Source organism: Miniopterus natalensis, chromosome 10, assembly GCF_054644295.1.
Source record: "Miniopterus natalensis isolate mMinNat1 chromosome 10, mMinNat1.hap1, whole genome shotgun sequence".
NCBI classification, from domain to species: domain Eukaryota; kingdom Metazoa; phylum Chordata; class Mammalia; order Chiroptera; family Miniopteridae; genus Miniopterus; species Miniopterus natalensis.
In genome coordinates, this window is record NC_142090.1 from 79,691,071 (window position 1) to 79,717,487 (window position 26,417).

Genomic DNA, 26,417 nt, shown 5'->3' on the forward strand with positions numbered 1-26,417 from the left:
CTGCCCGGCAATGTAAAGAACCGACTGATGCACACAACAGTGTGAGTGAATCTTGAGAACACTATGCTGAGTGAAGCACTTATGTAAGAGGACATACTGTGTGATTCCATTTATATGAAGTCCTAAAACAGGCCAAACTAATTATGGTGTGGAAAAAAATCAGGACAGCAGTTGCCTCTGAGGTTGTGGGGAAGAAAGAAAAGTCATGAAAAAACGTGCTGGACAGATTGGAATATTCTATATCTTGATAAGGATTTGTGTTACACAAATGTACCTACCTGTCAAAAATCATTGAGTGGTACACTTGAGGTGTGTGCACTTTGTTGAATGTAAAATTTACCTCACTAAAAAACAAACAAAAAACCTATAACCAAATATTGAACTTTAGTTAATGATATGCATACTAAAATGCATAGGGATAAAGTGTAGAGATATTTACAATTTACTTTGAAATATATCAAAAAACAATCGATATAATTGTGTAATAAAGCAAGTATAGGAAAAGGTTAATTGTGGAATCCAAATGGCAGATATATGGGTGTTAACTATAAAATTATTTCATCTTTTCTAGATATTTAAAAATTTTTATAGTGAAATGTTGGAAAAAATAATTGTATCCAAAGACAGATAGGCCCTTGAATATCGATAAGAAATATTCTATCATGTCTTATTGATCTACTTCAATGTATCTTGCTAAATCCTTTCCTCTCTGAACATGTACCATATGTTATGCACCATCCGGAATGATAATAATAGCTCTCTTATACCATATTTCAACTATTCTAAGATGCATCACTTTTTTCCACATCTTGACATTCTGAAATCAGAACAGGCCTTATAATCAATGGCATGCCATAAGTGGTGGGATTTTTTTTTCTCAATGGGACATAAAATAATAGTGTTTCTTAAAATCAATGGCATATTATATTTCATAAAACACAATAACTAGTGCTTCATGGTTCAAAGTATTTTCATCTTATTTGGGTCTCACAACATCATATTTTGGTGAGATAGGTTCCTATTCTAAATATAGAAGTTGAGATTCAGAAAGTTTAAATGACCTCTCTCTCCAAAGTCCTCAGTTAGACTAGGATGAAGCTATTGCTTTAATATGAACTCTCTGAATTTGAAATATCTTGTTTTCTCCCAATGTCACATAAAATATTTAGGGAATGAAATCTCCTTGGAGACAGGGAATTTGTTTTATTCACTATTATAGTGACAGGGCATAGAACATTGCTTGGCCCATAGCAAGTATTTAATAAATATTTACTAAATGAATGAATATTACAGAAGAGAATAAAAGGTCAGCGGGAAAGGCCTATGGGATGTAGTGAGCTGGAAAGTTTATATAGAGGGTGCCTATCTTGGTATCTCTTCTCTGCTTTGGTGAACTTCTCATTAATCGTTCAAATAGCACATACTCCAGGATGCTTTCCTCAGGTTAAACTAAAGATATTTGCTCCCTAATGGCTTGAGACTCAATCTAGTAAAATGCAAAACGTACTGATGTTTGCATGAGAAGACCTGGGTTTAAATGCCTTCTTATTTTAACTATTTATTAGCATAAAACTTTGGGAGAAATTACTTAACTTTCCTGAGCTTCAGTATTCTTGTCTTCAAAATTGGAAATAACCAAATCTACCAGATTACATCACTGTGAGACTTAAGTGAGACCTGATACATAAATGCACCTTACACATAATAGGAGCTCAATAATACTAATTCCTTTCTCCTTCCTATACCATGCTCCACTTCAACATGTTTTTGTTACTGGTGATTTTGGTTCTTGGTTCTTGAGTTCAGTAAAGAAAGAATTCAGATCCAAGAACTCTAGTGCAAGAGGGACTTCATTTAGCATGCAAAGTGAAAGTTCACTCAGAAAAGATTCCTGTGGGCTACTCAGAGAGCTGCCTTGGCCTTTTAGAAAGAAAGTCACAGAGGCAAAAGAAGTGAGCCAGCTGGGCTTCATGGGCTCAGGAAACAAGTTACAGAGGCAAAAGAAGGGCCCTTAGAGACAATAGGTTAGCCCAGGAGGAGCTGCCACTGCCCACTGCCTACTTCTCCCCTGGTTGCAAACCTCATGGGAACCGCTAGAGCTTAGGAGAAAGAAAGCAAAGAAGATACAGGCATGCTCTAGAGACAGAGCATGCACTGGGTTTTTTGTCTTAAGGTTTTTTATCCATTTTCTAAAGGCAGGAATGTTAGGGGAGGTTCCAGGAGAAGATGTCAATAGGATATTCATCAGTTTTCCAGGCCTTTCCTTTAATATGCTGATTCATCAGAATGAGTGGATAGAAGCAGGGTTGTGGATAGAATCAGGGTTGTGGTCTCTACTGATTGGTTGGCACTAGGGCAGCGGGTAGCTGATCAGTGCATCTGGTCCAGATGTCAGCCATGGTGTGATTTCATCTGGTTTTGCTGCTTTTCTGACCCTGGAGATGAAACACAACTGAGGCCTAGATGTTATCTCTAGTTTGACCAGAACTCTGTCTCTGTGATCAACAGGCCCGCGGCTTTGTTCCTAAGACTTTTTGATGCTGATCAGAACCTCATTGTCCGGAGGGCTTATAGTTTAAGGGAGTGGTTGTGCAAGGGGAGAGGCAGGTGATCAGGGTGCTGGATGAGGCCAGAGTTTGAATCAGCTATCTGTCTTAACTTCCCCATTCTACTTGCCAAGGAATTTTCCTGGCTTCTTACTATCCTGCCTCAGTTTCATTTTTGCAATCCACGTTTTCCCCCACAAGATTGTAGGTTTCTAAAAGAACCCCATTTGGGCCCTGGCTGGGTGCCTCAGTTGGTTGGAGCATCGTCCCATACACATTTTTGTTGTGGGTTCGATCCCTGTTTGGGTCACACACAGGAAGCAACCGATTGATGTTTCTCTCACATCGACATCTCTCTCTCTCTCTCTTTCTCCTTTCTCTAAAATCAATGAAAAAAACACTATCCTCATGTGAGGATTAAAAAAAATAAAAATAAAATAAATAAAAGAACCCCATTTGGTTCATATCCACCTCTACAGGGCCCAGGAGAGTGCCAGATACATGCTAAATGCCCTTAAACATTCTCAGAGTTCCTTCATTCACTTACTTAATTCATAAATACTTACTGTGTGCCTATTATGTGCCAGGCCCCTTTCTAGTCGCTGAGGATACAACAATGAACAACACTAACAAAATTCTCTGCCCTCCAGGGAGGCAGACGGACAACACGTGAATAAATAATGTATGGTGGTAAGTGCTATGGGGATAAATTAAAGCAGGGGATGGGGATAGGAGCCACGGCAAGGAGTGACTTGTAATATCAATTTGAGTGGTAAATAAAAGTGGTGAATTCTGAGCAGATTTCAAGGAAATGAGGGAAAAGCCATGCAGCTATCTGGATTAAATCTGAAGAGAAATATAAATATTTGTAGGGAAAAAAAGTAGACAGAACATTCCAGAATGTGGAAACATTTGACCAGAAAACCTGTAGAATGAGGTAGAAAGCTTGCTTGGGCAATGTTAACTGGACCCGTCTAACAGGAGCAACAAGACCTAGAGTATGAGTGAAAGAGTTTGTATTTCACGTTACGGACAATGGTCAACCACAGAGGGCTTTGAGCGATAAATGACAAGGTCAGGACAGCTCTACAGGAAGCTCGAGCCCCCCGGCAGCCCGCGCAGGAAGTAGGAGAGGAAAGGAGAGCAGCTGCGTCTCAGACACCGGGCCTGACTTCACAGCGGCTTTCACAGGGAACGTGCTCAGCCAACAGCTGGAAGTTCAGGCCTGGAGCTCAGAGATAGGCCAGGGCTTGAGATTTGGGGAGCGCAGCCAGTCTGCATCCCGACAGCTGATTGTAATCACCTTCCGAGAATCGCAGACTCTGTGAGCAATAAACAGACCTGCTTAGAGTCTTACTTCTGGCCTGCAAGCTGGTAGAGCGTTCCCCTTGGGAATTTTCCAAGCTCAGGCCAAGAGTAGACAATCAAAGTCAACAGTAATGAGAATTATATGCGGGACCTGACAGGGAGACACGCCAGCAAATTAAGGAGGAAAGGAACCCAGAAAGGTGGGTCAGGTTCTCGAGAAATCTGGGAGAGCGGGTATGAGGCCAGATGCCTCGGCCTCACGGGCGGTCTTTTGTTTAAACGTGTGCTGTGTACAGAAGATTTAGACCCCGGTCCAAGAGCAGCACGCCGATGGCCCATCCTGTCTGAGAAAACAAACGGGCCCTCACACTCGACGGGTCCATCCAGCACTCACTGAAAACAACAGAAGCCCCCTCTCTGCCATTCGGAGTGATTTCTCACTCGCCCGCCAGCAAACGGGAAGAGGGTCTGTGAAAACCCAGCAGCCGGCCGTAAACCTCAGCGAGGGAAGTTGCAGGGAGCGGTCGCAGCTTAGGCAAGATTCTGGAGGTCTGATGTGCCTGAAGCTGCCTGACAGTGGAAGCCTCCCGCTGAGAGGAAAGAAAGGAAAACACTGCCATGGAAATGGTTCCCGCTGACAAAGGCAACTGCACTCCCGAGCAGGTGCGTTCTGTGCCTCTCGTTGGCCGCGGGCTCCTGGGAAGGAAAGAGACTGAAAGGATGCAGAAGAGAGGGCCTCCTTTCCTTGAAGCGTATTACCTCCACCCAGGAATCTTTAAATATGTTGCTTACATAAGCCCCAAAAGAATTTTTTAAACCTCTGTAACTCCTCACATATTTTATGCTGTCATCTAAAAGTTTTTATCGTAAGATAAGATGATGATGGATAGTAATTGGGATAAATATTTCATGACACTATTTGATAAAATAGGTTTTAACTTCCCAATGACTAAAACACCCAAAACTTAAAGAAACCACTTGAAAGTTTTAGAAACCAGTTTTATCCAATGTTTTTCAAAAATATTGTTGTTCTTATAAGACATTTCAGTTCACTTTAAGAGAATCAGCATCACTAACTTACAATATTCAGCTGTTCTAAAACCACAAAGCCAATTATTCCACTTCTGATGCCCAACTTCACTGGTAACAGAAATATGTATATGATCAGCAAAGGAGGGAAGTCCCATGAATGTAGAGAAACTTGGCTGATGATAAATGCAGGTGTCTTCACCAAGCCAATATTTCTGTCTTGTTTTTTACTTCCACATGCACTTGTAAAAAATAAGAATGTTTTCCTATGTATCCAAAATAGGACTGTCACACTTAGCAAAAGTATCTGGTCCATATTAAAAGTTCTCACACATCATCCAAATTCCCGTTCTAGCTAGTTTAACAAACTCAGGACCCAATCCTGGGCCATACATTGCATTTGGTTGTTGTAGCCCTTACCTCTCTTTTAATCTAGAACATGCACGCTTAAGAGGTAAGCTCTCTTTTAATCTAGAACATGCATGCTTAAGAAGGGTGATATTGCCCCAAGGGAGTGAAAACTGGTTCCTGGGGAATGAAAAAAATTTTACTCCTTTTATGCACAAAGCACAGACATCCATATAGTACATAAATATACATACGTTGTGAATGAAAAAGGGGCGCTTGTAATACATCTAATCAAAATTAACCTCACAGGGTGATGTGATCATAAATTCCTAACTGGGCAGGTCATGGTGAGTAGTCACATCCCAGGCCCAAAACTTCCTGAGAAAAAGTTTTACCTTTGCCTTAAGCAGCCCTGTCCATTGTTTCTGTGCATCAAAGTTAACACACCGTTGAAATGCCTCTTTTTCTGACCCCTCAGTCTGAAATCACCCTCAAGGGAGCACATAGTCTTGTTAACTATCCTGTAACCCAATCCCCATCTTGCTTCTCCCACCTCCGTGTGATCTTCCTTACAGTCCCTCCTTAATTCCAAATGCATAAGAGAAATTACAAAACTGTTACTCTCTGGAGCATTTGAGAGCTTGCTTCCTGGCAATGCCATCAGTTTGGCTCAAATAAACTCTTATGAAAAGTCTCTACAGGTTTGGATGTTTCTTATGTCGATAACAGTATAACTCTGATATTAAATTTTCATGGTGGAGAAACAATTAGGAAAAAAATGTCTAAAAATGCTCCTGGAGTAGGAGGATGGGCAATAACAATAACTTTTAAAAGGTTGAAAAATGCTGATCTAGAACAACCCCTCTTTCTTGACACTGATGGATTGATGAGGCCCCCAAAACAATATCTCAGTCTATTCCCTTGTTTGGCTCAAAGAGGAGGTTTTCAGAGCTTAAGGCGATAATACCCTACTGTACAATTTGGGTTGAGTGAGGTGGCCGACTTGGGAAAGTACTGATCAGATACCTCCTCCTGGAAAGGACTGGCTGTCCAGCTGGGAGGAATGTGGCAGCTGAGATTCCTCAGGGTCTTCCCTAGCTTTCCAGCAAAGGTCACATTCCTTTCAGGACAACCCCAGCCAATGGCTGAGCAAGGCTGGTGTAAAGGGCCCGGCTATTTCCACCCAACACAAGAACTCTGAGGGCAATCTGGGCTCTGGAACTCCTGCGTTGATCTTGCAGAGATGTTGTGGGATGATCCCACTTTGCAGGATTCTGTGAGGATTACATTACAGAGCACACAAAGTGCACGGTGCCAGAATACAGTAAGTGCTTAATAAATGGTAGCTATTGCTTCAAGGATGTCTTATAGCTTCCAGGGGAATGAAAGCGTGTTGAGATCTTAGATCCACTGAATCCTTGGAGGATCACACAAGCCAAAGACTGCTTAAGGCAGGGTTAGAACTCACAGAATCATCATCAGTCTGTGCCCCTAAAACCAGAGTTCTCTTTGTCCTTGAGTTGCCAGAGCAGGAGGGAAAAAACAAATTGGTTAACTTCCAGCTGATGAATGCCCTCACTGGCTGCGGCAAAGGCGGCAGTCAATACAAAACTCTGCCCCCTGTTGCTACTGCAACTCAGTGCTTCCTGGGGGCAGATGCCTCCTTCATGCCTCAGAGAGTTGGAATCGATCTGAGAATCATGGAGGCAAATAACATTGTGAAGGACAGAAAAAGGTCACTCCTGTCCTATCATAACTTGATTCTCTCCACCTCCCTGCTCTCTTACACCCGCGTATAACTTCAGGGCCTCAGACACACTTCCTGGTCAGAATGCACTAGGTCCTGAATTAGTCAAGACTGTGGTTGCAAGAAACAGAAAGCCACATAAACCAGCTTAAACAAGCAAACAAATGCACAAGGAAGTAGAAGGAAGGATAGAAGAAAGAAGGAAGGTTATTTATTTGGTTCATGCAACGGGAAGTCCAGGAGGAGTAGACCCCAGGGGACTGCAGGGACTTAGCCACGCAGTCAGATCTATCATCTGTCTGTCTATCTAACTACCTGTCTTCCTCTATCTCTAGCTCGCTGCTCTGTTTACAGTCTCTCCTACTGTAGATGGGCTTGCCCTGCCTTGCTGTGGAGAGGAGGCGGATGGAGCATGGTTCAGACAACTCCTGGGTTCTATCACCTCAATCTAGTGACATCAGCTTCCTCATCTGAAAGCCTGACACAAAGTCCCAGGGAGAGTCTCCAGTTAGCTCAGCTTGATGCACAAGCACATTTCTAGCTAATCACTGTCGCCAAGTCGATGGAGACTAAGATTGGCCAAGTCTGGACCTCATGCTCAGCCCTGTAGACTGAAGACTGGCTTAGCAGTCCGTTAAAGCTGCAAGGGAAAGGGGTGGATCATTTCTCCCCAATGAAACAAGGTGTTGTACCAGCAGAAGATGGGAAAGGAGGTGCTGAACAGATGCCCCTGACTGGGGATCGAGCCCACAACCCGGGCCTGTGCCCTGACCGGGATCGAACCCCAATCGCCTGGATCCTAGGTGGATGCTCAGCCACTGAGCTCTGCCTACTTCTAACTCAACGTTCCGAATCAACAAGTCTTCTTACCTTTGCACCTGCCAAGTTCATGCCTAGCTCCATGCCTTTCCTCAGATTTACCCAGCACTTTCTATTCATCTTACCTCTTCCATAAGGCCTCCCTGAGTCACTCCAGCCCGTGAGGCCACTGTATGTCCATTTCTTCTGTATATCATTTAATTGACATTTTCAGTTCTTCCCAAATTACATCATTTTAAAGAGATACATGTAAAATACTACTTTGGTATGGGTCTCTCAACTTCCTAGAATATTTGGACCAGCCATAGAAGTACTTTCAAACACAAAAATGGTGTAAGACGAATTCAAGATAAAATACCCCCCACCCAAAATTATTGAGTTGCATCTGCTGTTTGTCTTTAACAAAGGGTCTTTCTAACAGGACAGCAGCGATGGGGGGGAAAAAGGGGAGAAACAGAAGCTGGCTCTGATGTGCTCATCCCAGCGCCCATAAATGATCTTTTCATGAGGACATAGCCCATCAGGAGAGAAGGAAAGACAAAAAGCCTTCTTGGCTTAGGGATGGAATAGCGGCTCCCTCTGTGTCTGATTCAGTCACTCGGAATGGCTTTCCTGAGGCTGAGCCCCTTGTGAGTTATGAGTTTCTCTCTCTTTCTCCAACCCCCACCCCCAGGCTTCATACTAAAGACAAGACGCAGCTGCCATGGTCTCTGGAGATTTCCCAGCAGTCTACGATGGTGAAATAAAATACCACGTTATGCTGGAAAACTCACCGGTTTTTTCTTCCCATGGGCTGTGCTATCTCATGGCTGGGATAAAGGACCCCAGGCCTGACCACTTACTGCTTCTCCTGAGACATGACCTTCTAGGCAGCACTCCATCTTTCTGTGTTCCAGCTTCCCAGGAGGCTGCTGAGTTACCTTCTAAAGCCATTGCGCGTGTTTGTCTGTCACACGGACACCCCACCTTCCTGGAATAGTGTCCTGGAGGAGGGCGTTTGCTTACCACTAGAGCAACGATTTTCCTTCCAGGGAGAGAGGTTCAGTGGCCCTGATGCCAGACGATTTGGGACTATGACAGGCTGTGGCCTCTCCCGTTCGCACTGTTTGTGTCATTATTACCAGAGGATTGCACTGCATAACCGGGTGGCGGTCCCTACATAATGACCAGTTACCTGCTTGTAGGGGTGCAATCTTGGCTTTATCTGCCCCAGAGGAAAGTGGAGCCGGGGAAGCAGGTCTGTAACCCTCGTGTAGATTTGTAGTATGCGTACTAGTGAAGTGATAGGACATATTGGATGGGAGGCAACCTCTAGTTAAACAGTTTGAGCTTTATTAGAGACTGAGGCTGAAGGTGAACCTGATACCTCGTTCTCACACCCTGATTTCAATCTATAAATAACAAGCTAGGCTTCCAATGCCAGCCGAGGCCTGCGCGATCCCAGAACAGAGGGGAAGGGAGAACGCGCGAGATGACCGAGTTCTCACTGATGACAGCAGCTCTTCAAGTGTCCACAGACAACCCTCTCCACACATTCCTTCCTCCCTCTCCCATGTCACCCTAGTTATTAGCTAGTGAATCGGGCAAATGAAGACCTCCCTTCCTGTTGGATGTGCTTTGTATTCAGAAATATTCACTAGACAAAATCATCAGGTTCTAAAAATCAACTTCCTTTCCAACCTCTCTGTGAATGGACATGGAAGACAGGTGGGTATGGATCCAATAGTGATTCGAATGCTAATTGAGATGCCATTGGACACACAGGCCCCTTTGGGAGCACAGGTATAAAATCTGAAAGTGCTTCTGTTTGCCAACTGAGGGGCAAAGGTGGGCTCTTAATGATTTTTCTATCATTTTTGTAATAGATGCTCAATATATGTGGTCGGGTTGAATTATTAAATTGAGAACATCCATGCCCATTTTGAAGAACGTAACCTGAAAAGATCAAATGCAATGGATATATAAACTATACCTTGAACCACTTCCCTGCTTTCAGTTGTAAGGTTAAAGAGCTTTCCGAGTTTAACTCGTTAATTTTTACAAGTTGTTGTAGTCCCTGAAGGAAGGGCAGTGGCGATCGCCACCATCGTTGCATTGTACAAACATGAGAACTAAAGGGAGGGCAGCGCTCAGCAGGAGCCAATGGGTCAGTCAGGATGGGACCATAGGCCCTGGCCAGGTATCCAAGTGGTTAGAGCGCCGTCTCGATACACCAAGGTTGTGGGTTTGATCCCTCGTCAGGACACATACAAGAAGTAACCAATGAATGCATAAGTAAGTGGAACAACAAATGGATTTTTCTCCCTCTCTCCCTTCCTCTCTCTCTCTCAAATCAATAAATTAATATTTTAAAAAAAGAACAGGATGATCTGAAGCTGGGATCTGGGAAGAGGAATGCAGCCCAGAATCCACCTTGGGGCTCCTTTTCTATCTCCTTGCCCCTTCTGATGATGACAACTTGGGAAGCCCTGGCACTGCACTCTGATACAACAAGAGAAACCACCCCTACCCACCAGAGGGGCAGAGCAAGGAGGTAAATCCCCTGCCCACCAGAGGGGCAGAGCAAGGAGGCAATGCCCTGACTTAGGGCAGGGACTCTATGTAGTTCCCTTCCGGGTGCTCACCTCCACCCAGCACGCTGGTGTCTACCTAGCTTAGCACTCAGCTTGGCCCTAGTCAACTACAGTAGAAAGAAAGAAAAGAAAGAGGAAGGAAAGAAGGAAGGGAGGAAGGGAGGAAGGGAGGAAGGGAGGAAGGAAGGAAGGGAGGAAGGAAGGAGAGAGAAAAAGAAAGAAAGAAAGAAAGAAAGAAAGAAAGAAAGAAAGAAGGAAGGAAGGAAGGAAGGAAGGAAGGAAGGAAGGAAGGAAGGAAGGAAGGAAGGAAGGAAGGAAGGAAGGAAGGAAGGAAGGAAGGAAGGAAGAAGAAAGAAAGAAAGAAAGAAAGAAAGAAAGAAAGAAAGAAAGAAAGAAAGAAAGAAAGAAAGAAAGAAAGAAAGAAAGAAAGAAAGAAAGAAAGAGAAAGAAAGGTCTTGTGACCCCATTTTGGTGTTTGGACCGTTAAATCAATATTTCTTAAAATGTACAGTCGACCCTTAAGAAGAGAAAAAGCTGCCTAGCATCACTTATCTGCCATTGTTCCTGCAAGAGAAGCAATAAGAATCTCTCCAGATTGACAGGAACACATGCATTTGGTTCCAGTGATGACTTTTTCTAATAAAACAAATACCTAAGTAGGTAAATAAGCACAAATACCATACACGAGTAAGGGTTTTCAGTATGTGATGAAGTGAGAAAATTATAAAACAGAATGTCCACTGGGCTGCATGCTTTCAGATGCGTGATCTCGTCTGAGCCTCACAACTACCTCCTGAGGTGGGTGCTCCTGTTGTTTTTACAGATAAGGACACTGAGACCTAGGAAAGTTAAGTCACTTGCCCAGAATCACACAGCTTGAAAATAAGGATTTAAAACCAAGCCTGTTTGACTCCAGAGTCTGGCATTTTATTGCCTCTCTCTGGTTCTTGCTCCCACTCTGGCTTCTTGACTCGTCTCTTCTGTCTCTTTTCTCTCAGTTTCTTTATCAGAGTCTCTGTCTCTCTCCCCCATCACCCGCCTCCTGCTGCATATGTTCATCTATGCATAGCTTTCTGCACATTCTCTAAGGGTCCATGATTTAGAAACGTTTCATTGCCAGACAGATCTCCTAGTCCAGATTCCAAGGCCAAGCGGGGTGTCCGATATCCCAGCCCCCAGGCCATGGCCTGAGGTCACTGCACAGCTGCTGAGCATGTCGCAGACTCACAGGCTCCGCCTGGGCCTGGCTGTCTGTGCACTCGGTCACTCGGATTTGAAAACAGCGATTATTAATTTTAGGAGCAGTGTTTAGAAACAGTGCCCCTTAGATTTTGTTGACTAGTCTGTATAAACATGTGCTATCAGTGTAAATAATTTACATCAGAGATGTGCTTGGGTTCTTCTGTAGATACACTCTTTCTGCTCTAGAAGTTGTGAAGATCAGATTATCCAAGGAGCAGTTGCCCCTCTTTCTTTAGTTCAAATGCATAGATACGTACTGCTCTTTAGAAAATGTTTTTATTGATTTCAGTGACAGGAAGGGAGAGGGAGAAAGAGATAGAAACATCAATGAGAGAGAAACGTCCATCAGTTGCCTCCTGCAAGCCCCACCCCCACTGGGGATGGAGCCTGGCATGTGCCCTGACTGAGAATCGAACCTGTGAAGTCTGGGTGCATGAGGTGATGCTCAACCACTGAGCCACACAGGCCAGGTCATACTACTTCTAATGGCTAGCATTTTGAGTAAGGACTCTGTACAAAACACATGCTAAGTGGTTTACATACATTATCTTATTTAATGAAGGCTTCTAGGGATTAAGCAATGGCCCTATTGTCACTTACTAGGACATGGCAGAGCCAGCTCTCCAATACAGGTGGGCCTTACATTGGGGCATTAGCTCACAACCCTTCCGCTCCCAGTGACAAGCGCTGGCTATTCTCGAGAAAAGGCAAGATGGAAAAAGCTCAGCAAGGAACTCGGGATCCAGTAGCGAGTACTTTTTATATCTAATAAGAAAGGGCAGAGTGCAACCTGATGTGACCCTCTCGGTCCAACAGATAAGGAGTAGTGATGATTTCTTAGAAGAGCAAACCTTTAATTTGCGTGTGATGTTTTTTAAGAGAGCTTAGAGAAAAGCGGAAACCACACTGCATACTCTGAGGTGGGCAGCCTTCCAAGCATCACAAGTACTTCTGTGAAAAGCAGAGCTAAGACCGAGGGGGAACAGGCCAGGAAGTCAGTGGCCGAGCGGGTTTAAAACTTGTTATGTGCATCTAGAGATAAAGGAGTAGGAAGGGCCAAGCTGAGATTAATGGCCACATGGCAGTCACCCCGACACTGGAGGAGAGGCTCTACCACGGGAACGGCACAGATGCCAAGAAGTCAAGAACTGAAAGCTGAGACCAGACGGCCCTTGAAGGCCAAGACCTTCCCTTGGTTTATTTAGTTTTGAAATAAATCATTTATTTAATAAACTGTCATTCTTAGGATACTATGTTCTATATTAATTTACGACAATTGTAGGGTTGAGAGAGAAAGCACAAAGTTTGTATACAAATCTCCCAAATTGTTTTCTTTAGATGTCTGACTGCGTGCGGGAGATCTTGAAATGTTGTTCTAACTCCAACTTTTTTTTCTTTTTTAATCCTCACTCAAGGATATTTTTTCCATTGCTTTTCAGAGAAAGAGCGAGAGAGAGAGACATCGATGTGAGAGAGAGACATCGACTGGTTGTCTCCCGAACTTGTCCCTGACTGGAGCCGGGGATCGGCCTGTGACCCAGGTACGTGCCATTGACCCGGGACCCCTCAGCCCTCAGGTGGACACTCTAACCTCTGAGCCACACCAGTCAGGGCTCCAACTGGTTTTAAACGACTCCGAGCCCCAGTCAGATTGGCCATGGTGTGGTCTTCCCACTGAAATGCTACTCTCCATTTTGACTTTAAAACATATTTGATCGTTTTGGAAGAATGCAGAGCTAGGGAGTTCAGTGGCTTGGTGGGAGAGTTGTAGGAACTTGACCCTCTTCAATATATGTTCATCAAAGATGGTATTTTTTCAATATGAGGACATTTATTTTGCTAACTCAGCTTCTGCCTGCAAGCATACCTCTTAGGGTGCTGTGCGGAACGGGAAAAAGCTATAAGGCTTTCTCAGGAAAAAAAAAAAAAAAAAGAAATTAGCTTGTACTCCATTTGCCCTTTAAGGGTTACTTAATAGATTGCATTTATCTTTCTCCAAAAAAAAAAAAAATCTTGCTAGAACTTGCAACATCCTACCAGAAAGTGGTATGGAGCAGTCAGGCAGTGACAAGGAGAAGGGAAAAAACAGCGAGTCGTGACTTTGAAAAGTATTAACAGACATTCCAGCGCATTCCAAACACATAAAGGATAAACTTAGCAGGGAAAGGCATTCCATGGGATCTGCGTGAAAGGAACACTTTATGTTACTGCTCCACGTCGAGAAAGGGAGCAGAAACTGTAGGCCCAGATGAAGTGTTCGTGGAAGGTCCGCGAGAGGGAAGGGCAAACGGACACCAAATAGATACTTCTCCTAAGGACGTGCCTTGCAATTTGAGCATTTTTGAGTTTGCAGTGGAATTTTAAAGCCATCCAGAAACAACAGATGTTTGAACCCAAATGATCCAACTTTTGATGCCAAAATTAGGGCTCTGAAGAGGAACGTTAGAGCTGTAACACAAGAACGACATCAGTGCCTCTTCTCCGGGCAAATAGCTGAGAGAGATTTATTCCGTGGCTGGCTGACCTCTCCTTTTATCTGGGCCCATTTATATTCTAAGCGATAAAAATTTCTGTCAAAAGGAAATATTAATAACCAAGATGCGGGTCTCTTTTCTGGGTCTGACTTCAATCTCCCTCTTCCCCCTCCCCTTTGAGCACTCTATCTCTAAATTGAATTATGAGACCAGGAGGAGGGCCCCTCCGAACATGATTTATCCCCAGACTCTTACATATGAAAACTGGTAACAGGTCATGGTTGAACTTACACAGCACAGCATTAGCTAGCTCATTTAAAGGCTGTAATCAGCAAACCAGATATTCCAAGCGAGCAAACAAGAGCCAGCCGATACCAACTCCCACCGACAATAAGTAAGCAGACTCGACTTTGCAAGCTCCTGTTTTTCCCAGATTGAGTAGGTAACAGATAAATGGCAAATCTCGGCTTTACTTGGTTTAAAGGCTACACCACGGTTGTTACCTCATTTTAAAACAAGGTTGTTGGTTTTTCCATCAACTTGTCAGATTACCTACCCACCCCAGCCCTGCCTCTTTCTTAAACAGGGGAATGCAACTTAGACATTGAAACACTTTATTCAGTTTTCAAAGAGACTTCTTGTACATCTTATTTATCAAATAAACTTTTCAACAAGGTAGCAAGGTTAACTGGATGTTAGCATTAAAATGTTTCTTATTTTGGCAAAGGAATACTGTAAAATAGGGCCTGTGAGGAGAAAGTGGCAGTACGGTCATGGTTTTTAGAAGGAAGCCAGGAACTGAGACTGTAACTGCATTTTAAAAATAGCATAGCACTATGATTATAATTTAGCTCTCCAGCACGTAAGCGTGGTATGAGCAGGAAATGGGAGTACATCTTCTGAGCCTGATAAGATTCTCTAATGTAAGACATATGCTCTGTTTCTGAGCTGAGGAGCTAGGCCCAGCCAGAAAGAAGAAAAGCATGTATGTTTATCCTTAACCCAAAGATCAAACTTACCAACCTCGGAAGATTTTCTGAATTGCTATTGAGTGATGAAGTCGAGAAATGCATAACATAGATTCAAATGTGGGGAAAATATACCTTTATTGGAAAAATTAAAATTTGAAATGCCTTCAAGAGGAAAATGAATTAAATGAGCTACGCACCTCAAGCCTGTGTCATCTCAGGGCAGCCTCCACAAGGCAGAGCTGCTCTTGGGGGACATCAGTGCTAATCAAGGGGACATTCCTGACAAAAGAACAGCCATTGTCTATAAAAGGCCAAAGTTGAATTCACTAAGGATCCTATGTTTGAGAACATTCTGCAATATCAATAATTATTCATAATTCTACTTATGACACCTAGAAATGTGATAAATTGCCCTCGAAGTTACCCTTATATTTTAAGAAGGAACTGATGGTTTATACATTTCCAGATTAGTGTTTAGCAAAAGTATGATAGAGCAACACGGCCCAGCAATGGACACATGACAGGATCACATCGCCTAATTTTACAGTTCACGTTAGGGACAGTGAAGTCTGAAACAATAATACACCAAGAGCTACTGGTGATAAAAGTGAGCTAACATAATTGAAAGTCCTTTGTGAGATTTAAAGAACACTGTAAATTAGTGGTAAGTTTTTATGCTTAGTAGGTGCCAAGAACTCAATCATTAATTACCCTGCCTAATGTCACACAGCTAGCAAGCGGTCAAGCTAGCACCTGGGCCCAGCCAATCTGACTCTAGAGTGTGTGCTGTTCATCTTTACGCCGTGAACTGCATTACTGTTATTCATCCAAAACGGAACACGCCTCCAGTGCCCGATGACACGATGTTGTGTCGTCTGATGAACGCGTACTATCAACCAAGCACTGAGAGGAAACCTGTAAATCCAGTAGCAGCCAAATTCTAAGGGAAAAAACAAATTATGCTACCTTGATCTATGTTCAACCTTTTCTTATTAATTTTTAATTTTTTTAAATTAAAGTTTTATTTTTCAATTAAAATTTTTTCTTTCTTAAAATTTTTTTATGTTTAATATTTATACTGTAAGATTTTTTACCTTATTTTATTTAGGCCCTTTTTTGGAGAAGTGGTTAATTCCAGGGCTAGAGCAGGAAAAATATAAAGTGAGTCTGGAGTATCTTGCGATGCTGAAAAAGGAGGCTATGCTCCAAAACACAATGACAGCACGTGAAAATGAAATCAGCTCCAACCAGAAAGCGCTCCAGTGGCCAGAGCTGGAACAATTAGAGCAAGAAATAAATAACAGTAGCATTGGAGTATAACCCATATGAGTAAATATCCATGAATCATACTGATATCAACAAACATTTACTTGAATTAAAAAATAAGTGGAGGAGGAGAAACAATCCATTTTATATAAAAATTGTAATGAATAAATGTGAAAGAAATGAGGAAAATAGAAAACTGGAAACAGACCACAGGAATATTCATTGCGGGCAGGATGCATCAGTGGGTGCTAAAGTTAGTGGAATAGGAACAGGATATTTTCATAATCTCAAAGTGTCCTCCCCAAATATTCATTAATTATAAAGGTACAAGTAGTAACTTACTGTGGGGAAACCTGGCAAATAGCATCTTAACCAAGTGACGGGCGTTAACATCACTGGTAATAAGATAATAGTATTGTGAACGCCCAGATTATGAGGTCCTGACGAGGGCACATCACTGCTGTGTATTCTGGTCAAAATACATACACTCAATTTAATCATGAGAAAACAGTGGGTATAGCAAAACTGAAGCACATTCTACAAAAACTTGACCAGTAATTTCCAAAAGTGTCCAAGTTGTGCAAGGCAAAGAGAGACTAAGGAAGGGTTCATGTTGTCAGAGACAAAGGAGACCCGACAATTAGGTACGATGCAAGGCCCTAGATGGGAACATAGACAAGGATGTCAGGGAAAACAGGGTAACCCAAATAAAATGTGGAGATTAGTTAATAACAGTAATATACCAATGATAATTTGTTAGTTTTGATCCTTATATCACAGTCATGTTAAATATTAATGTTACTTAGGGGAAGCTGGGTCAAGAACTACCTGTTCTATCTTTGTAACTTTTCTATGAATCCAAAATTATTTCAAAATAAAAAGTTAAAAACAAAGGGCCCCAATCCTGCAGTTTCAAACAATTGTTTAAACAACCTATTCCAATATATCTCCTAACTCAGTCATTTGAATAACAGATTTCTCACAGTTTTACAGAGGAGGAAACTGAGGCACAATGAAGTAAGTCAAAGTTACAGAACTAACAGGTGACCAACCCAGGATCCATCCTGAGGCAGGTAGATGCAGAATCTGTCGTAACTCCTCCATCCTAAATCCCTCCTTTGCCCAATACTGCTATCGCCTGTGGCCTGCTGATAATGTGGGGATAGTGCTGAGGTCACTTTTCTATACTTGGGTGATGAGATCTGCTGTCCATAGAAAGGATGATGGATCGGTACAGCTCCTAGGTCAAGGTGTGAGATGTTACGTCAAGGGAGGGGAGACTTGCTAGAAATGTTCTTGGTTAAGGAGGAGGGATGGAAAATTTTTAAAAAGATTTAAAAGAAAAGAAGAAAGGAAAAAAAAACACAAAAACCAACATGAAGGTGTAAGGTGGCAAAGAAAACACACTACAGAACATTCTTACTAGAAGCCGGAAATGCAGCCTTCCCTGGAAGTCTCTTGGGATGGTTAACAGCAGTTTCTTAGATGTATGTTACTATGTCTAGATAGAAACCAACCTGTTAAGAATTGCATTTGCGAATAATATTCAATATTTGGGTATAAGATCTAACATGGGGTGCATGACAAGCATCCCTGAGTTGAAATAATATCTACCTTACGAAATTATTATACAGAAATCAATAGCTTTTATATACATGAAAAAATGCTTAGGAAATATAATGGAAGAAAATCTACTGACAATAAGCAATATATATATATAAAATACTTCATCCTCATTTATAATAAATGTTATTAGAAACATGCTGAGATACCAATTTTCTCCCATCAGACAGGCAAAAATCCAAAAGTTTTACAACACACTTTGTAGGCAATGCTGTCAGGAAATGGGGACTCTCATACATACAGTATAAACTGACACAGTCCTGATGGAAGGCAACTTGGCAACGGTGTCGAAATTACAAATGCCTTTCCCCTTTAGCCTGCCAATGCCACTTCTGGGAACTTATCTTCTCTACCTGTGATACGTGAGGTGACTGACGCAACACTGCAGAGGCTACGTGTGAGGGGCACTGTTACTGAAGCATTGTTGGTAATAGGAAACGACTAGAAAAAAATCAAGCATTCATCCAAAGACTTCTTTGTGGAAAATATATTTGTACAAAAATTAATCATATATCTTGATTGAGGGACATTTTACAAAATACCTGACCAGTACTCCTTAAAACTGTCAAGGTCAACAAAACCAAAGTCTAAGAAACCGCCACAGCCAAGAGGAGCCTAACATGATGATTAATGTAGTATGATTCCGGAACAGAAAACAGTAAAACTAAAGCAATCCGAACAAAGTATAGACCTTAGTTAAGAATAATGTATCAGTATTGGTTCAATAATTGTAGCAACTGTACCATGCTAAAGTAAAATGTTAATAACAGGGGGAAAACAGGTATATTGGAATTTTCTGTACTATCTTCACAATATTTTAAAAGATCTAAAACAGTTCTTAAGAAATAAGTTATTAATAAAAATAAATTACAGGATAGCCACATAATGGAAATAATTCTATGCACTGTTCAGGAAAGAATAAGGAAGTTCTCTGAACTGATAAGGAAAGATCTGCAAGGCTATTAAGTGAAAAAAGCGGTCATATAAGAGCTTGTATTTGCCTAAAGAAACCTGCATATTTAAGAGGGGCAGGATAATTTGAAATGGAAAGGTATTCATCTAAAAAACAGAACCCTAGTGATCTGAAGAGTTAGATTCATTTTGCCTTTATTTCAGAGAACTGTTAGAAACACAATTCAAAAGGAAAGGCTTTGACTCTATGAGCTTCACGATGACATTATCTTCAAGTCAGGCCCACCTCCTACCAACCTAAAAGCTTAGGGTTGAATTTAGATTTCTCAGGCTCTTCTGAGTTCCATCCATACCAGAAAACAAGGAGGGGGGGAGAGGAGGGAAGCTGGTCTGCAGCCCATGGCCTCCCCATCCTTGTGAGGAAAGAGGTGGGGAAGAACCCAAGAAAGTTGCTTGGACCACGTGAGCTGGGAATTCATTCTTCTATCCAGGTTACCCCAAATATGGTGTGGTAGAGAGTGCAGAAGCTCTGAGTGGGCATGTCATCTCACCCGTGGGTGAGGTGGGGCCAAAGAAAGGCCAGAGTAGGGTTCTCAAAAGTTTCCAGCCCAGGAGGAGGGCCTTTCTCCTCTGGTCTAAGGGTGAATGTGCTTCAGCTGCTCCTTAGTGATCAAACATCAGGTGAGGGAATGGAGAGTGAGCCCTTCATTCTTCTGGGTCCTTTGGAATAACACTTTGGAACGGAGACCTTTTCAGTGATGATACTGACAAACAGAGAAAAATCCACAGGTGGAATGACTTGTCTTGGGCTTCACGCACCACTGGAATTTTTTGAAATTCAAGACCGTATGTAACATAAAGTGGAATTGGTTGGTTTTTATTCTTTTTATTTTTCCCATGTGATTTTTTCCATAGCATGTGATTCCAAAGACGACCCCTAGAGAGCTGGAAGGGTGGTAGGGAGAATGGAAGACTCACTCTTCAGTTGCTACCAGTCTTAACTGTTGGATTTTGATTTTGTCGTGTAAATACATTGCATTTACACTGAAACAACAACCCAAAAAAGGAAAGACCTTCTAATACTCCCTTAAGCATATACAGAAGTTTAAATGTTGAGTTTGACTGTCGGATCTTTTGGTCCCAGATGAAACACTGCCAACAAACAGATTAGGTAATGTGATCAATACAGAAACTCTATTTTCTCTTAATGCCAATACTCACATTTGAAGCAAGCTGTCAGTAGCAACAGCTTTGCCTGAGTTGCCTGGTTTAGCAGATGTCTTTGTTAGGAATGTGACAATTATCACCATTATTTATTCCACTGAATATAAAGCAGTACAGAGGGAAGCCAAATCCTCATCAATAGTGCACGTGGGTAATTATGTCATGCTATCTCTCACATGCTTTATTCTCTGATACTCGCTCTCAAAATTATCCTAAAAAGACATATCTGACTGACTTAAAATTGAATGCAGTTCAAAGTTAGTATCAGCTGTCACACAATACTATGTAGGCTACATAGGAAGAAGTGTGCTGTTTTTCCCAGTCCCTTTACTTGCTGTATGATAATATTAGGTAACATTTACTGAGCACTTAGTCTGTACCAAATAATGAGTAAGCATTTTACATACATTTTCTCTTAAAATCAGAAACACTGTGATATTTGCATATATTCTTTCACTTGCCCTGTGCCTTCCTCTTAACATATTATTTTTTGTATTAGCCAATGACTTATTTTGATATGATATCGTAAATTTTTTTCACTGAATAATTCCTGCTATAGAAGTTCTATTATGGATGGAAAACTTATATTGCAGTAAAGACCAAATGATTAAGGAGAACTGAAAATCTTGCTCCCCAAAACAACCTAAACTTTATTCTTAACTCTATCAGTCAAATCAAAGCAACTCTTGATATAAAATCCAACAATTCAGTAAACAATAAAACACTACTATGGGGATGCTTTACATTCATTGGGCACAAAAATGAATTCAACTCTGTCCCTGTCTACTAAGTGATTGGTCTAATGGAGAAGAGAAACAATTGGATGCCGAGACAGATTGTCCTAAATTCCGTGTTCCCGATATCAGCCAACTATTTAATAATGTGGGGAGCCTCTTGTTGCTACTTTGGTGATGAGGGGAGAGCATTTTGAAGGAGAATGACCTGAACCGAACAAAAGCTGGTCTGGAAGGAAGGGCACCTTGATGGAGGCAATAGTTTAAGAAAAGGCACCAGAGTACAGGGCCTGTTTGGGGGGACGTGTCACAGACCAGGCTGCAGTTGAGTGGGAGATGATGCTAAAATGATGGATTTGGACCTACTCATGGAGGGTTTTGACTATAGAAGGCAATGGGCAGGAAAGTCTTTGAGCTTCAAGTGATATGCCTAGATCTGAACCTTTGGAAGGTGACTCTAGCAGTAATGTTCAGAAAAGCCAACATTTAAGGTATTGGTGGGGAAAGGCAATTCAATAAGCCAAACCAGGGGAACAAGTTTTCTTTTAAATGCAAAAGCACTTATGTGAATAGCAAAGTTAGTTATTCTACTAAATGGAGGAAAAATCAAGAACAGGGAGACCAATAAGGAGGCTATGCAACGGCCCAGACAAGGAGAGTTAATGAGTTTTGAAGAAGGGTACTGACCAGATGATTGACTGGAGAGAGAGTGGTGGAAGGAGACCCCATTGGGTTGCTGAGCCAAGATAAAAAACACAGCAGTGAAAAGCGATGAGTTTAACTTAGGTCAGAGTTTAAGGTCAGCGTGGGACGCTCAGCATACAGTTAGGAATAGGGCCTGACTAGGGAAAGACAGATGAGGGATAAAGGTACAGAGCTGGGAGCCACCCTCTAAAGGGGACAGCTAGGTAGGTTAAGCTGTAAGATAGGATGGGATTACCAACGGACTCTCAAGAGCTAACACAGGACTGAACACCAAGTCTTCAGAAATGTTACATTTAAAGGTCTGGTTTTAGGGGGGTAGCATGTAGGGATTCTGGACAGAAATGAAACAGAAGCTGTCCACGAGGCAGGAGCGCCGATAGGATGTAACACGGGCTCCAGTGGGGTTTCCAGTAAGAAGATGGTGGTGAATGTTTTCAAATTCTGCTGGAAACAGAAGTTTTCGGCATCAGGACTTACCATAGGCTGACACGCAACCTGGTTCATTCAGTAAATACATATTGAGCCATGTGCTTAACGTGAAACTGATTCGGTGAGCATGATATGGTAGATTCCTCTCAAGTAACACTTTAATTAACATTAATGCCTTCCCACTGTCAGAGGGTACAACTTAGCACCTGATGAGCTAGCTTGTAGTAAAGTAGAAAATAAAACTGGTTACTCAGAAAGCTAAATCCAGTACCATCACCATGTACTTAAATTAATGGTTGGACCAGTAACAGTTATTCCCAAGAGGTTGCCCGTATTCAATGTGAAACTAATGACTGCCTAACGTTTGCCTTAGAGTATAAAGGTTCACACTCGGAGACTCTCTCTACAGTCAACGAATCCAGACCTGCAGCCTCTCTCGCCCTGTCACCCTCTGCATTTACATTACACTATCCTGGGGTTGGCACCTCTGGAGCCATCGAATGCAGTGGCCACAGCACACTGGACTCACTGGTCCTTTGTACCCCAGATGGAGACAGTCACAATTTTCTAAAGTTCTGAACGTAAATAAGTTGTTTATCCAAGGACAAGTACAGTGACTCTATTATATACACTCAACAGGAGACCGCGCAGGGTTTGGGATGTGGTCATCACCCAACTCAAAGGGGGATTGTTAGTCAGATGTTGGGAAATATATGTAAATGGGCCCTGGGAGGACATGCCCTCCCCGAGTCCTTCCAGAGAATGCTGACCCAGTCCTAAGGCAGTTATTTACACATGCTTTTCAAACAATTTTAAAAGCAAACTCAGAAGCCCTACTTTGCATCACATAGGTTGGTCCAGTACAGGCAAAATGCTGATTATTGATGACACAGTGCAATGGATATGAAATTTATTATACTATTCTCTCTACTTTGCATATGTTTGAAAATTTTCATAATAAAAAAACAGGGAAGGAAAAGGAGATGCCCCTTTATTGTGATGGGAGAGCTGGGGCTAGTAAGAGCCCCTCCTTGCTTTGCTCTCCTGGTAACATACTCGGTAACCTATGCAACCTTGCTCAGCTGAGTTCCCTTTCTCCACAACAAATTAGAATGTACTGACACTAATACGTGGATGGTATGACACCATAATTATTCCACATGTCCCTTTGTGCTACCTAAAACTCTTCCATGTGCTATCACTTCATTTATTTCTGAGGAATTTCTGTACCCACAGGCATTCTCCCAAATAGTTGCCCTCCCCAAGAAAAACTCCACACCAAAAGAAAACAGGTTTTAATCATTCATGAACCAATCTTTATTGAACAAATAGTATGTGCTAATAGCTTTGTAAGGCAAAAACTAACACCCAGCGGAAAGCCTTCATTTGCTCAATAGACATTTATCAAGCACCCAAGAGCTGCAAAGTAGATGCTCAGGTCTCGGTTCCACAGCACGCAGGGAACTTCTGCGTGGAAGCAAGAGCAGGTGAGGAATAGGGAGGGGCCCTTGCAGTGGGGGAAGGGGAGCTTTTAAAATGAGATCCTTAGGCTCCACACACAGAGCAGTTTGAGTCTGGCGTGGTCCCAGGAAGGGCTGAGAACCATGGTCTAAATCACCGAGTCTAAGGGACCAGCGCTAACTCCAGTCTGACTGAAGCTGGCATGGCCATCTATGGAATGCAGTTAGTGGGTGAAAGGCAGGCAGGATACGTGTTTGAAGCTGCATCCTGATGGCGGAAAGGATATGAAAACGGCCCAAGAGGAAGGATTCAGCAGGATTTGGGCAAGCAGTCAGGATTCAGAGCTGACTGGGCTTAGGTTCAAGGCTGGGCTCTGGTCCTGGTGGAGCTCTCAGCGAGGACCTAGAAAGGGCTGTGTGATATTTGGGTTCCTTTTGTGTAGCAGGCACTGTGCAGAGCTCTTCATTACATAATCTCATTTCGTCCTCATGACAGCCCTAGGAGGTTGGGTGGTCTGCCCGAGGCCAGACGGCCAGGAAGTGGAGGAGTCACAGTTAGCCTGACTGCAGAGCTTGCACTCCTTTGGCCCCTCCACGGTGCCCGCAGGGCTGGGGCACAGGCTTGTCAGGCTCACCTGGCTCACCCAGGGGTGTAGCTAGGAAGGCCTCTTGAGTACAAGGGGCTCTGCTCACATGAGGCAGCAGGCAGCTACTTCCACACTCCACTCTCTAGTGAGTGAAAACACTCCCAGTGACTCCTGACCACAGGGTCCTCATGAATCCCAGCAGCGTGTCCCAGGAAACAGTGATGATGCCAGGTTTTCCTTTGTGCCCCCAGCCTCCCCAGTGTTCCCTGCTTCTTCCAGTCCCTGAGGTGGTGCCAACTGTCGTGCTGGTCACCTCCATCCACATCATGTGATACGTGTGTGATGGCGGGTGAAAGCACTGTGCTTCAGGGACCTACTGCTTTGGAAGGAATGCAGACGCTTAGAGGAATGAACTGGTGTCAGGGGCAGGAGCTGGGAAGGATTTGGAGGACATGTTGAATTCCCAGAAACCAACCTTGAAGACAGGCTACAGCCCTTCAAACAGGTCCTGCTGCTCTCTGCAGGGAAACAATAAAGTATCAGGCGTGGGATGAGCAAGAGTCCTGCTGCTTGAGATTCCCCTGAAGTGCTTTTCATACCATGGTACCAGCCTGTCTGCACAAAGTCCTGGTTTCACAGGGAACAATGTGTATGTGTGTGCTCCACAAAGACGGTAATCAGGGGCGCCGGCCATCAAAGCATTTTTCTCTCGATAACCGAAGTTACAGACCCAGACACTGGCGTGTTAGTACTCCAAAGACCAGTACTGCCCTGCCTTACAATAAACAGAGGAAACAAGAGTGACTCCCTACCCACAACCAGCATTCAATGAGAGCTCAAGACCATGGAACTTCCCTCTGTTTATCAAAGTTACTTATAAGTTCAAAATTATTCTGGCAAATACTTCCGATTAGTGGCTGTGAAATATATAATCAATCGATCGATCGACATAGATAGATAGATGATAGATAGGTAGATAGATATAGACTTAGACTTAGAGGTGAGGGAATACAGTAATGACCTGTAAATGTGACTCTAAGATAATGTTAAACTGGACAATTTTCTGTATCCTATATGCACAGTAATTTCAAAAGGCAGAGTGATAAAATAGACCAAAGACTAGGCTTTGTTGCTTATTAACTATGTAACTTTTGCAAATTACTTGACTTCTCTAAGCCCTGTTTTCTGCCATAATAAAATAAAAACAGTAAAACTTGCCTAGAGAAATTTTTTTGAGGATTGGGTGTAATATATATAAAGTGCCTGCCTAACAATAACAAATTATTTGTGGAATGGATAAATAGTAGATGCTCAATACAGTTTTTATTTATTACAATATCTGTCAAACTTTATAGGCTTTAAACCTGTCTACCCCATGTTCTTCGGGAAATAACTTAAAAATTAATGGTTTCATTTTTCAGTTATTAAACCAAACACATCTGTTGCAAAAATTCAAATTATATAAGTATACAAATAAGTGTAAGGCCCTACGACAAAGCCCATACCTTAGATGTAACCACTGTTAACAGTTTGATATATATCCTTTCAGACCTTTGTCCAGGCCTATACAAATACAAAATTTCCAAACATGAGTTTGTACTATACAATGTGCTCTTATGTAAGTTTTTGGCATAGTATCTTGGACATCTTTCCAGGCCTGGTATTCTATTTGTATGGTTAGATTATAATTTATAATATAAATCTCCTGTTAATGTACAATTAGGCTTTTTGCTGTTTCAAGTGGTGCTGCAATGAACATCCTTATGTAAATATCATTTTGGCATATGTGCTAGTTATTTTTCTAGGATAAATTTAGGAACAGCCAACTCAAAGGGTATATATATATAGAACTAGACTCTGCCAACTTGCAGGTTATGTATAATGGACTGAACTGCGTTCCCTCAAACTTCGTATGTTGAAGCCCTAACCCCCAGTACTTCAGAATGTGGCTATATTTAGAGATAAGGCAATTAAAGGGGTGATTAAGTTAAAATGATGCCATTAGGGTGGGGCCCTAATCCAATCTGATTGGTGTCCTCATAAGAGGAAGAAATTTGGACACACACAAAGACACCAGAAAGGGAAAAAAAGACACCAGGGATGCACACACATAGGAAAGACCACGTGAGGACACAGAGAGAAGAGAGTCACCTGCAAAGAGAGAGATTTCAGGAGAAACCAAACCTGCTGACACCCTGATCTTCGACTTTGAGCCTCAGAACCGTGAGGAAACAAATCTTTGTTGTTTAAGCCCCAGACTGTGGTTATTTTGTTATGGGAGCCCTAGCAAACTAATACAGAAAGGTGTCCTTTGAGTTGAGGTCCGCGTGGTATTCTGGTTACTTGCTCCCTACTTACTTGATCCCTTGCTCTCTCTGTCCGTCTTTACCTTCCTTACCCTCCTTCCTCATTGCAGTTTA

The 26,417-nt window shown here is 42.5% G+C and overlaps 1 protein-coding gene across 6 annotated transcripts in view; it reads right to left on the reverse strand.

Moving 5' to 3' along the window:
• The window catches only part of LOC107544413 (uncharacterized), a 45,813-nt gene that overhangs the window by 12,727 nt on the left and 6,669 nt on the right, over window positions 1-26,417 (reverse strand). Inside the window, exon 3 of one of the 6 annotated variants that reach the window (XR_015715199.1) lies at window positions 23,267-24,515. The exons of the other annotated variants lie outside the window; for them this stretch is intronic. The gene's annotated coding sequence lies outside the window, so the exon portion shown is untranslated. Of the gene's footprint in view, window positions 1-23,266; window positions 24,516-26,417 lie in introns of those variants that run through there. 6 annotated transcript variants of the gene reach the window in all.